This window comes from Opisthocomus hoazin, chromosome 2 (genome assembly GCF_030867145.1).
Source record: "Opisthocomus hoazin isolate bOpiHoa1 chromosome 2, bOpiHoa1.hap1, whole genome shotgun sequence".
NCBI lineage: Eukaryota > Metazoa > Chordata > Aves > Opisthocomiformes > Opisthocomidae > Opisthocomus > Opisthocomus hoazin.
Genome location: NC_134415.1, coordinates 14,249,572 through 14,263,406, shown reverse-complemented (window position 1 = coordinate 14,263,406; position 13,835 = coordinate 14,249,572). Strand labels below are relative to the sequence as shown.

General features: G+C 39.0%; 1 long non-coding RNA gene across 6 annotated transcripts in view; it reads right to left on the bottom strand.

The window, feature by feature from the left end:
• The window catches only part of LOC142360451 (uncharacterized), a 246,112-nt gene that overhangs the window by 16,288 nt on the left and 215,989 nt on the right, over positions 1-13,835 (bottom strand). For 5 of the 6 annotated variants that reach the window (XR_012763045.1, XR_012763048.1, XR_012763047.1 and 2 more), the window contains one exon: positions 9,040-9,235. This is a non-coding gene — a long non-coding RNA (uncharacterized LOC142360451). Of the gene's footprint in view, positions 1-7,742; positions 8,312-9,039; positions 9,236-13,835 lie in introns of those variants that run through there. The other variant, XR_012763049.1, reaches the window with a different exon arrangement.

Below are 13,835 nucleotides of genomic sequence, written 5' to 3'. Positions count from 1 at the left end.
GGCTAGGTGAACTAGGGCATCCCAAAGAAAAAGGCACCAGAATTTTTTTAACATAAGCAAAACAGTACAATTTTCCTAGCTTTGCTCTTGCATACAGCTGGAAAATTTCCCCTGAAGTTTTTCCAGTAAATTCCAGCTTAAGGCAGGCACAGTGCATTGAAGGTTACTACATAAGAGGTTTGAGCTTAACAAATGCTTATGCAACCGAAAAGAGGCCTTTATATGCCTCGTGTTGTCAGCTGGAGGGAGGTGCTGGGCAAGAACATTAACAGGTGTCACTGCCTTCTTGCCTGTGATGTCAAAAGATGGTCCCTAGGCCAAAAATCTTGCAGTATTAACAGATGGCGAAAAAAATTAAATAGCTACAACTGTTGTGTTTGTGAGGAGGCACATGAGATATCAGATAATGTTGAATGTATTGCATTTAAAGTAAACACAGGAGTCTGACTGCGCTTTTAGCTCCTCCATAGTTAGCAAGTCACCAGCTTTCAAACCAGGCACATTTTAGATGAGGCCTTCCTGATCACATACGACCCTGTAGGAATTTTAAAGCTCTAAATGCAAAGCATGGTGTGTGGTGGTTAAAAGATATTGCTGCTGTTTCTTTGGGAAGATAAGATTGCAATGAAGAGACCCAGAGCTGATGTGGAGCAACGTAGGCTGGGAATCTGACCCACAAGCATTCGTTTTTTGGGGATGTTGCCAATTCACCCCAGGGCAAGTTTTAGGTTAAGCACTTTTTTGTTGTGGTCATGGAGGAAGAAGAGTTGTTCATTTATTCACAACTGTAACACAATTCTCTTGTTACGGTTCTCGTCAACACGGCTGTAGCTTTCTAGATTCACTCAGTGGTGTTAGCTAGGTCTCCTTCGTACCAGGGTCAGAATGTATCAACTTCAGAAGCTTCATGCTCAGTCTGTCGCGTATGTTTGCTGAAGGGAGCACAAAAATAAACTAAGCGCTTTACCTATGACTTTCAAAGGGGAATGCTGTCAGCTAATGACATTTTCTCAGTAGTATTAAGGGGCTAAGAGACCTCCACATCTTTTTGAGACAAATGCATAATTTGTTGGCTAGCCCTTCTAGATTATTCAAAGATTTAAAGTGATTAAGTTATATTTTTGTGATATAGAGAAGTTTATTGGTAATCGTAGACTAAGATAAAACTGCAAATTCAGACTTTGAATTTTTCTTTCTTCTCATTCAATTTCAATATAGAATCTTCTGTAGTCTAATCTGCATATGTTAAACACTGTAATTATAAAGCAATCCTTTATCCAGTGAGTTCAAATGCAAATATTGGCTCTTTCCAGAGTGCAGGGATCGGTTTGTGCAAGTGTATTGCAATTTAACTGAAGCTACTACGCCTTTTCTCTTTTACTTAAATTAATGTAATTATTATCTGGCTAATTAGCTTGCAGAATGACTTGTTCTGTGATTCATTAACTGGGAAATTTCTTTCTGGATATAGAAGAATATGTGAACATTCATTTATCTGCAGCACAAAATACTGATTAGGAACACATCATGTTATCCAAGAAGACTGTAATGATTTCTTTTAAAAATGTCTTTTATAAGGAAAACTCTTGAGTCAGTAAAACTGAGTCTATTGTAAGGACTGTGAATTACTTGTCACCCTTGGAAAAGGCAGCTAGCTTTATAGGAGAAACAGAAGACAGATACAAGGCAGCCTTCACAGTTAGTATTTGGTGCTGTCCCTTTTCCATACACCTGTCTTTCTATTTCTAGCACTGACCTCTGTTTTACAGTCCCTAATGGTGTCACATATTCAAGTACGGAAAGTATGTGGGAAGAATATTTTCACAGTTACCAAGCACTGATATACAGTCAATCCCCAGCATGAAATTATAAAAATGAGTCAATAAACTTTAAATCATCTTGTGCAGAAGAGATAGCAATAAGTCCAGAGCATCCTCGTTACAGAAAAGAAGCACATTTGCAGGGGCTGTAGCTAATTGAGGAGATACACACACACATAGAGTTACTTTTACTTTCCAAAGCTTCTTTCATCATTCCTATTATGCTTTGCCATAAATTAAACATTTGCTATTTCAAAGTCTCAGTATGATGAGTATGGAGCCAAACCTGATATATGCTTAACAACAATCAGTCGAAAAAGAAAACCTTACATTTTTCACTGCCTGTGAACAAAACCATTTTCATGTTAGAACACTTTTTATTTCTTTGTAATCAAGTGTTGGTTTTATAACTTTACAGACTTCTGTGCACAGAATAACTCCCATCAATTTTGAGTTCAATACTAATTCCGGCATGAACATCCAGGAAATAGACTGGATTGCTAACAGGAGTGCTAAGTCCCAAAACACCACTGTGATGCAAATATTTCTGGACCCAAAGTCCTTTTCCTCATCTGCACTCAGGTCTTCTAGACCTTGTTAAGGCTTCCCAAGAAGTTGGCTTTAGAGTCCAAAGACATCATCTACAAAAAACAATTGTTCAAAGAAGGGCTGAATGTGGAAGGAGTTGACTACTTTTCAGACGAAAAAAAGACATTCACAAGCTGACACATGGAAAAGTATGAACAAAGAGAAAGTTCTGAGAAGCTAATCCTACAAATTCTTCTGTTACCTGAAATCACCACTCAAGAAAATGGCAGAACAGTTTGTTCCTGTTCTGTAGGCAACATTATCAAATGCAGCAGGTGGAGACTATGATGAACGGCCTAGCCTATGGCTTGAAGTCTGAGGTCTGTGGTCGTCTCAACATGAGACTAACTATTTTTTTTTTCTTATGTCTGGGCAGCGCTAGCTTGGAAAGATATTGTTGGCAGGTCAACAAGGAATCAGTAATTTCATCAATATTTTTTTAAGATGGTCCTTGAGCAAGTGCCAGTGATTATTCCTTATTCTTGCAATATCTGGAATTTACGGCCACTTGTAAATAAAGAGGAAGTCCACAATATTAGTAGCAATGATCACAAGCCGCCTTTTGCCAAGTCTTGACTCAAAGACTTGCTTGATTATTCAACTCAGGCCCAGTCTGTTCATGATTATTTACTATTTTACCATTAACCATTTTATCTTCTTCAAGGCAAATATCTCTTTGTAGCTGTGATGTATCTAAGCAAGCAGAGCAACAATTAGGAATGGGGTCTCCAGGAAATGCAGACAGAATACTGAGCAACAAGGTATGATTGAACACACACTGACCGAATTGAATTCAACAGTCTGGAGAAAAGATGCAGATTTGTACTGTAATTAAACTGGAACGTCTCAGGTTTCCTTTGAAAGCATTTTCTTAACATTATTAAAGTTTTTAATATCTTCATATGCTTGATTTAACAGATCAACAGCAGTGATTTGAGGGGATTGGATACCCTGGGACCTTACATTTTGAGGATGGTTTTGTGGGACTAAAATTCAAAAACCCTGACATTTCTCCAGACTCATGCTATAGACTCACCCTGAGACTGTCGTAAATGATCTGGACTCAATGCCTGAGATTTTCCAGGATGGAATGGTACTTGCAGACATATTGTGCATTTTACCTTTAACAATACTGTCAAATCCAAACATCTAAAAATCATGGCCTATTTCTACCTCTCCCACTCACCAAATACTACTGGGGGGAGGGGTTTTTTCTTTGCCATTATGTTTTGAATGTAGAATGTTCCTATCTTCCAGGTCTTCTCTGGAACCTGGAGAAATCAGTTATATTTTTGAATGGTAGCTTTCTCCTCCATTCCTGTTGATCTGAAAAAGATACAGCGAGCCTTCTCACAAAATGACATATCCCCCAAACCTCCACAGCAATGAATAACTTTCTGTTCCCAAATAGTGCAACTCTTAGCAAGCTGTGTTGGTCCTAGCAATGGTCATGACTTTGGTGAACACACAAACGAACTGTTGGGATGACGATGCACTGCTAGTAATTCACAACCTGATAATCTTTCAATTCTCTGCACTGGGCTTTGGCTCAGGTTCTTGGAGTGGTTGGCCAGTATTTGTTCCTTCAAGAATACCTAATGTGGAAAAAGTATAGAGCCTGCTGGGAAAGCAGTCGGTCCCTATGTTTCTCTCTTTCTCTAAGTTCTTTCTTAACCATTGACATCCTTAGAGCAGAAAGGGTCTCCCTTGGAAGCACAGGCAGATTACAACTCTGAAGCTTCCACTTTTCCATCCAGAGCACATCTACAAAATATGATTTTCCTTATGAAAATTCGGTGTATTACTGGATGGAAAAATGGATCCTTTCATTAGGAAACACTTCAAAAGTGGACTAGCTACAGATTCTAGGTAAATCTGCAAGTTAACATTGTCATTTGATGATAGACTGCACCTCATTAAAAGAAATGTTGTATTAATGGTCATTTAAGCATATTACCAATAGCACTAAGCACTGTGATCTGTCACCAAGCACTAACAATATTTATTTTAAAGTCACTGACAGACCAATACTGCACATATGGAAACCTCTCACTGCTTCAGAATCAACACACAGGCTTATGGCTTAAGTCAGCTTCACACAGAAAGAAAAATATTACATGGAAAAGGCAGTTGGATTCTCCCCAAGATGTCGACGCAGACATCAAGGCTGCTACCACGAACAAGTAGACTCTATCAGCAAGAACTTTTCACTGCCAAGAACTTGCATCTATCTTTCCAAACACTCCCCAGCTATTTCAGAAGCTTGTTCCTTGGCATTCATTTTAGCTGATTCCTGCATCTGGAATCTTTCTGGAAGTTAGGTGTATCTGACATATTCCCAAATGTTATACTCTGTGGGTTTTGCTCAGAATATATTCAAGATCTTTTGAAAAAAAAATGCATCTCCATTCCTAGGTTTGGTATTGCTTTTCACTTTTCATGATGTTTGAAAACAAAAGGTTTCATTCACAGACCACAGCAAAAACTCAGGTCATTTTTAAACAGCTAATTTATTCAGTATACAATCGTTTTTCCTGCTTTAGTTTTGTCCTGCAGGTGCTCAGTTCATTATTCCATGATCATTTGCATTTGTATGTGCAGAATATTTTAGACCACTTTCTTTTACATCTTGTGATCTTTCTTGCAGGCTTCTGGTTGTCTTTCATCTCTGTCACTCTCTTCTCCAAAGTGTTAATCTCAGCTGTAACTGTCTCAAACCTTTCGTCCAGAAAGATCATTGAAGTCTGTAATTTATCACTTTCCTATTGTAACTGCAAGAGTAGTTCTAGGCAGAACAATCCTTATCTCTTTGATAGCTACTTTGTCACTTTGTGGCTGCAAAGCATTCAGAAATGGCACTTGATACATTAGCTGCAGATGACATCAAGGGGATTCTGAAGAAATAAATTTTCTGGTTTCTTTTCTGTTATTTCTTGATATTAAAATGCCCAAAAAACTTTGCAGTGACTGCACTACATTTTTTTAAATAAGGAGACGTCTTCTGTATCAGGTATCATATTTTCCTGGGCAGATTATTATGGGCTTGGAGCTGATCCAAATTCCAGCTTCTCTGATGAACAGCAAGACTTGCCCCATTAAGCTTCCGTATTAACACCACTCCCCCTTCAAGACCATTGTTTCTCCTATATGTGGCTGTGGGAAAGCTATACTTCTTGCTAATACCATCGGAGTCTGTGGCTTCTTGGTTGGTATTTTAGTGCAATCCATGTCTAATCACTGTATATCCAAGAAGCTTAGCGGTGTGTTGCAGCAGACTGCAAATTAGCTTGCTTTTCCATTAAAATACTCTTGGTTTGTTCTTTCCTGTGTGTTTATAAATTTGACTGGCAGAACACTTGAGCACTTGCTTGTTTTGTTTGTCTAAATGATTGATGTTTAAATGGCTTAATTGCATTCATTCTACATTTTTATGGTTGAGCAAGTGTTCATTGCATATTTTTTTAAGACGCAGAAGAAACAAATTCAGTTGGAACTCAGGAAGGAATTTGACTACTGTGTACCAAGGTGGTGCAAAATTCAGCATGGATCGTATTTCTTGAATATGTACTGTGGCAACATAAGCTTAAAAGATCTTCACAGCCCTGTGAAGGTACCAAACAGCCTAGCTGATTTTGCTACAGAGGTCTGTAGCTAGTATTGAGGCTATGAGAGTAAACCCTCTGCAGATGATGAAGAAATGCAGAGGCACTGCCAGGAAAGAAGGATTACATCATTTTAAGGAATAACCAAAAAAAGGAATGGGAGGGGGAAAGAGGGAAGGACTTAACACTGCTCTTCATAAAGTCTTTAACAGTCTTACCTATAGGCAATGGTAAAACCAAACCAGTTTTTGTCAGTGAGTCAACAAGATGCAGGCATTTAAACACCCTCTTTCTTCACAACTGTGAAAAGGGATTAGAGGGACTTTGATTTACTTGATAATTGTAAGCAGAAAAGCACTGATCAAGCTGTTCTGTATGAATACTACTCCTGACAAATTTAATCTTCGTATTGGTTAGCCAACTCCTGTGAAGTGATCCTAACTTTCTGCAGATACCCACGCTTTCTAAGGAATGGCTGTAAAATCTGAAAAGTGATATTTCTGTTCTGGATGACAAATAGGCCTTCCCTGGTCCCTATTTGATATTTATGAAGTATAGTTACTTATGTCATAAGGTATTTTTCTAGTATTTTTATTCTGATTTTTCCTTTCTAAGTGAATACTTAGAGCATTGTTAACAGGAAAATCATGACTAATAATCTCATTTTCAGTTCAGCCTCATATTTCCTCACAATGAAAGTCCTAAAAAATGTTATTTTTATTCAATTCCATATATCCCTTGCAAAGCTTCCAAAAAGGTTTCTTCTTCAACAAACAGCTCTGGATTAGATTTAGACTTGAAACACCAGTATGTAAAGAGTCAGTAAACACCATTTTCAGACTAAAAACTGTAACTAGATTATACACCTGTGGAATATTCTTTCCTTCTACAATCACAGATGCTAAGTAGTTTTAATGAGGAAAAATTAAATCATATCTAAACTAGCCTTCTTCTGTCTCTTCTGTGACAGCAAGAATACAGACCATAAAAAGAAATAAATCCAGGGAACAGTTTACAGCTGCTGAAGATACATCTAACTTCACTTAGAAGAAAACTGCTCTAGGAAGAAGAATAGGACCAAAGTTCTAGTAAAATTAATATTTCACAAAGGTCTGTACTTCCTCTAAGCCATGTGATTCATTGGTTGATGTGGTGACTGAACAAGCACCTAGTTACTGCTATTATGTCAAGGTGAACTCATATTGTGTTTTCATTCTTTGCTCTTCAGTCTAATATCTTTAATATCTTTTAATATCTTTTCAACATGAACTTCTTCATTACTGTCAACTGTACAAATAAAAGTGGAGAAAAGTGGTATTGAACTCCATTTGGTGCTTAAAATATCTCAAAATTAGTAGTATGAGATGGAAGAGGAAAAACATTTCTTCCAGCTTAGCTTACAGATGCTGACAGCCTGCTGAAGTTGTGTGTCATAGCAAATCATACAGAGAAAGGAAAAAAATATCGTGAACGGCAAAACAGCAACAGCAGTAATGATGGAGGTAAATTGTGCATGCAGCTGGGCAAACTGATTTCAGGAAAGCTGAACAAGAGTTTGCAGGTAAAGCAATTTCTTTGCACATCACAAACAGTTGTCAGCATGCCTTGTAAGCTAAGTCAGTGCCATCCTTGACAACTTAGACCAAAAATACGAAGATGCAATGAATTCTTGTACTACCTTGCTTGTACACAGCTAGGATACCTGATGTACATCATGCAGGGGTACCCACCTCATTTTAGTGTGTGCATGGTTTCACCAGATGCACTGAAACCGGGCTTGCACTCTTTGTTTTCTTTCCAAGACAAATATGTAAGTTTAATGTTATGTGCTCCACCATAATTCACAAAGGACTTGTCATAGCATGACTCAAAAATAAATGATAAATGTCCTTGCTCTTCATTTCACAGACAACTGCAATTTAATATTTCCAGAATTTGAAATATACTTTGTGGAATTTAGGTCCTGAAAAATACTACTGTAGTCCTCTCACCTTAAGGAAATCGCATAGATTGTCTACTAAATGGAGAACCTATTCTTCTCAAAGCCATTTACGATATCTCTACCACCGTCTTTTCCACTTCTTGGTTTTGTCTGGTATCTCTGGCTCTGAACTGATCTATTCATTTAATATTTTACCTCTCTCTCGCTATTTTGTTTGGTTTATGCATATTTGCTATCCATCTTGCTGTTTTTAATAGTCATTCCAGGTGTATTTGTCTTGATATGAGTAGTCTGCTTTTCCGTTAAGATTTCAAATTTCTTATTTCCCATCTTGTGTTTTCTGTCCTTTTTCACGTCCCCTACATGAATAAGATGGGGCAGTTTTATTTCAGCAGTTTGATTATCTCCAACTGCCTAAAATACCCATTTCCAGACTATTATTCTTATCTTAAAATCTAGTATACAATACAATGTTTCAGAACATGAAATATACAGGGGCTAAAAAAGGGTGTTGATACTAGGCAGTCAGAACTAATGTGCAGGGCAATTAAAACGGAGACAAGTGTTTTTGCAGCTGGTGTGTTTGTACTCCAAGTCAGTATCTGACTTTTTCCAAGTACTAAACTAAGAGGGTCTTCTTCAAAACTGAAGGCTCCTCCTCATCATCAGAGGAAGTGGTGCCGCAGGAGAGTTGAGGTGGGCAGGGTTTTGCTCCCCTTATAAGCAGCCACCCTCTCTCTGTGGAGGTAAGCCTCGGCAATCCTAACACCAGTGCTCCAAAGGACTTGTGCTATGGTGTGACCAGAGTGCCGTGCTTTGCACTGACTAATCCTGGAAAGTCTCCATAAATACAAATTCAAAAGATACAAGTGAAATTATTTTAATTAGAAAGTGATCTGCACTAAAATGTGAATTGCTTTTAGATCCTATTTGCTCTGTCAGTGAATTTAAGGGGAGAAATAATTATGGTCTGAAAGGAAGAGAATTTTGATCAAAAATAACTTTTTATCATACTATAACAAGCAATAGTATGCTGTCATCAGTGAGTCAGGCAGAGCGACAGAGGCAGAAACGTTTGTGACAGTACCTTCTAGTTCAGGTGTGAGCTGCTGCCTTGTCTTTGGCTGCTTCTGGTCGTCCACCAGTTGGTCCAGTCCCTATGTAGCATGGCAGCTCCCATCTGAGTCCCTGAGGACAGGCAGACTTCCCAAGGAAAATCCACAGCCCCACAGAGAGTCTGATTCTTAAGAGCGAGGATCAGGAGCACACAGGTACGTTGGTGCCTAACAGGACAGAGAAGTCAGAATAGTCAGCTCCTGCTGAAGTCGACTTAGATCCAACTTTCAGCATGCCAAATGCTTTCGTAAATCTAGTATGAATCAACATTGCTCCATTTACAGTTTGCACCAGAGAGTAGAGGTGTTACTCTCCAGCTCACTTTGTAAGCAACAGATAAAAGTAAGATTTTACACTAATTTAGCTAAGTGTGTGTTTACGGATTTCAGAAAAGTCTGCAAAAGGTTCTTAGCAGTTTGTGGCTATATTTAACTTACTATTTAATTAAAGATCCTATAAATACTGTTCAATTCTTTTTTTTTCTTTTTCTTTACCTGAAGCAGGATAACTTCAGCACTGAATGGGTAGAAGGTAATGGACTAAGTTCATTGTTTCTTCTTTCCTTATTTTAAATTGAATGCAGACTTCGGCTGAGAGACAAATTACCTGAATGAATCATTGTTTTGCAGTCAGGTCTGGTTTTCCTGGCACAATTTTCTCTCAGCTGTTTCCAGTAGCTTGAACATAATGTAAATATTTAGCAGCCCTGTTGCACAAACCGAAACCCTTCACTTTGTCATGCATCATGTACCCAGTTGTTTCCATGTGGTTAAAAAAAGAATTAAGGCACAAGCAAATGGACTGATACAAGCACTGCAGTAGCTTTAGTTGATTTTACAGCTCTTTTTATTTTGGATATCAGATTAGGAGTTAGATCTAAGCACTGACATATGAACAGGGAAGTCTGGCTCATATTCTCAAATCCTTTCCTTGATATCACCTACACATTGTCCAAGAGCAATCAGGGAAATCTATACAGTCCACTACCTCTCTACACATACAGAACAGATAACTGGACTGGTTTCAGACTGGAAGTAATGCAGACCCATTAGTGCATGTATCCTGAGATAATCAGCCACATTATGAGACAAAGCTCATTAGTGAAAGTGCAATTACCTTATAGAGCTGTTATTATTCCTCTGAGACATAAACTGGTATTTTAGAAGCTAAAGTGGAACAGAAAGTGTGATAGCCCAAGGACCTGTTCAGCTATCAAAATATAACACAGCTGGCATGCAATGTCTGTACTGTCCTGTGAAAAATTATTGGCATAAAGATTGTAGAGCTGAGGTTACAGATTTTATAAAGATGGTTAAAATCTGATTGGATAAAGCCAGGACCAACCTGCTGTATGTTTGATGGTAGTCCAGTCTTGAGCCAGAGTCTGGTCCTTCAGAGATCCCTCCGAATCTAATTTTTTTTTATGATATTCTGATTCCTGCCACTTATCCCCACTTCTTAGCAAGACAATTCCCAAATCCTTTGAATAAGAAAAAATGCAGCTGAGGCCTGTACTCCAGATCAGATATGGGATCTAACTCAAAAAGCCCTCCAAGGATGTAGACCTTCCCTACAAAACAGGTGTGTTTTAGTATATACTGTAGGATGAACCAGGAGGCAGAGGAGCAGGACATAGGAACATAGTAAGTTTGAAGAACCTTAAATCTCATACTGCTGCCAGAGACAACATATTGTCAAACCACAGCTGATCTTCTCCATGGAGCTATCTTCATTGCTTTAACTCAATCTGAAGTTGAAACTTCAGCAAAGTATTGTACACGGAAATGCCCCACCTCACTTTTTTCTTTATTTGAAGAAGGCTTTTCAACAAGGACTACCAATGGTGTTCAAGGCTTTTGTTCAAACATTAGAACAAAGATTTTGATATGGAGCAAAGAAGGCAGCCAAACACAAACTTAGATTGCCATTTACAGGGGAGCAGACCATCATTTTCTTACCCAGTGAAGTCCTCATGCATGACTGAGGCTATAAAGTGTCACAGCAACAGCAAGAACTGATAACAATAAATCTGTGGTAACAATGATAATAATTTTTATCATCTCAGGTGTTCATTTGCAAAGATTCCCAGACCAAGTTCCCCAAAGCCAGACTAACTCCCTCAAGAACCACTCCTGTCCCTTTCATGGTGGCATTTTGTGCACTTGTTCCATGACCCAGAACAAGAATGGGGTCTGTGGTCCACCAAAGTCCCTGTTCAATGAAGGGACGTAAGCACAGTATGGCTCCTCTTGTGCTCTTGAGTAAGAAAAAATGGCATGCTTCCAGGCATTCATCACTACTTTTAAGTGAGGGGAGGAGGTGTGAAGGGGAACGTATCCTCAAAGAGGCAGCAAGGGAAGGTTTCTAATGGCACAAACATAAGTCAGGCAGCTTCCTCCAATTTGTTCTAAATGAAAGGCAAGCACATAGTTGCCTCTTGTAATACCTTGCACGTGGAAAGCACCCTTTTAGAATGGAGATGCTGATAAACATGACAGTGTGCACATGGGCTCTCTCAGGTGGCAGAGTAGAGGGCAGAGAAGTGGAGACAAGGGGCAAGAAAAGAGATTTTTAATAATGGACCCAGTAATACAGACACATTTTGATGTCTGAGTTCTAAAATAGGCAGAATAATTCAGAACAGAGCCATTTTTTTAGTTTCCAAATGATTATTTATTCATTTAAACCTTAACAATTTTTTTTTTCTCCAGTGCAGCTACAAAAGCGTTGTTTCAAGATTCTAGGTGCAAAATCTTTTTCAAAGGCTCTAAATCCTAATGTTTGGAGCTCAGCAGCCTAAAGTACTTTTGGAGAAATATATATGCATAGTCTGTGTGTGCTTGTAAAGGAAGAGATGGCAGAAAATGCCCTCTGTGCTCCACATACGCCACTTTGCTGCAGCAAATTCTGCCCACTCAGAGACAGACTTCTAACTTCTCTTCCTCTGTTGTCTGCTCCAGATTACAGTAAGGAGGGAATGGACTGAATTGTGCAGGATGGGGGAGGTACATTTACCCCTCGTGGCAGTCTGTCAGCTCAAATAAGTTATCCCTTGTTGCTTATTTTACAGATGTTGATGGGACTGTTGATGCTTGCAAGATGAACGGTTCTGTGTTACTTTAATACATGGAATTGTGGCCACCACTCCCAGACACAACATTCTATAGCTTTCAATATCTTGAGCTACCTTTTAATAAGTACAGAATCACAGAATCACAGAATGGTAGGGGTTGGAAGGGACCTCTGTGGGTCATCTAGTCCATACAGCCTGCATACAGGACTTTGAAACCTCTGCAGGAGAGAAGATTCGACCTTGAGTCATTATTTGGGCAGCAGGAGGGAGGTGGGAGGTAGCTTTCACAGAATCACAGAATCACAGAATGGTAGGGGTTGGAAGGGACCTCTGTGGGACATCTAGTCCAACCCTCCTGTCAAAGCAGGGTCACCTACAGCAGGCTGCACAGGACTGCATCCAGGCGGGTCTTGAATATCTCCAGAGAAGGAGAATCCACAACCTCCCTGGGCAGCCTCTTCCAGGGCTCCGTCACCCTCAGACGGAAGAAGTTCTTCCTCATGTTCAGACAGAACTTCCTGTGCCTCAGTTTGTGCCCATTGCCCCTTGTCCTGTCACTGGGCACCACTGAAAAGAGCTTGGCCCAATCCTCCTGACACCCACCCTTGAGATATTTATAAGCATTTATTAGGTCCCCTCGCAGCCTTCTCTTCTTCAGGCTGAGCAAGCCCAGCTCCCTCAGCCTCTCCTCGTAGGGGAGATGTTCCAGTCCCCTCATCATGCTCATAGCCCTCCGCTGGACTCTCTCCAGTAGCTCTTCATCTTTCTTGAACTGGGGAGCCCAGAACTGGACAGAGTACTCCAGATGAGGCCAGACTTACAGCTTGTGAGTATTTCAGCTCTATTTTTGATATGACTTTACTTGGGAGTTAACACGAAAAGAGTAGAAATTTTTATTGGTTTTTACCTGACTTTGAAATAGGTGATACCATACAGTTTTTACACAATCTCTTTCACCTCGTTTCCAGGCAAAGGTACCGTAAGCTTATCAGATTTCACATTTCAAACAGAAGTTTAGACATGGTACAAGTGAGTTCTTTGCAAGCATTGTACAAATGTTTCTACTATATTTTCTCCAGACCTATATCTTTTCTGGGGTTTTTAGTTTTATTTGAAAACTATCCTATGTAAAGAGAGCTCTCACTTAAATGTACCTGTTTTACCATTTACTCTCCAACAACATCAAAACTGTACATTATCACAATAAATAAAATATTTTTCTCTGAAATCATAACTCAGAACTTGTCTAGATAGAAAGATATAACTTTTTCTTTTTTGCAAGCTTAAGGAGATTTTAACAATTCATTATCACAGCTGAGTTATTTTTGGTACAGTAGGAAAACAATGAATATTTGATCTTAAAACATACACTTTGTTTCTTTAAACAAAAAACAAATAGAGTCTTTGATAAGGAGAAGTTGAAGAAATAACAAGAGTAACTGCTTTTCTTTCATCAAAGGGACTTGTTTCATCAGGTCAAATCCCAGCTGAGTTTTTTGTCTGCATGTAAAATCAGAGATATTCATTTGAATGCCCACATGTCTTACGCAGATCCTGAGCCTCACGGAGACTTCCCTAGTGATTCAGAAGCTAAGTTTGATTCTGTAATGAACTGCACCAAAGATTTTTGTTAATCGTGTCAACCCCTGCAGGAAAAATACAAAGTAACAAGAGTCCTCACTTCAAAGGTAAAA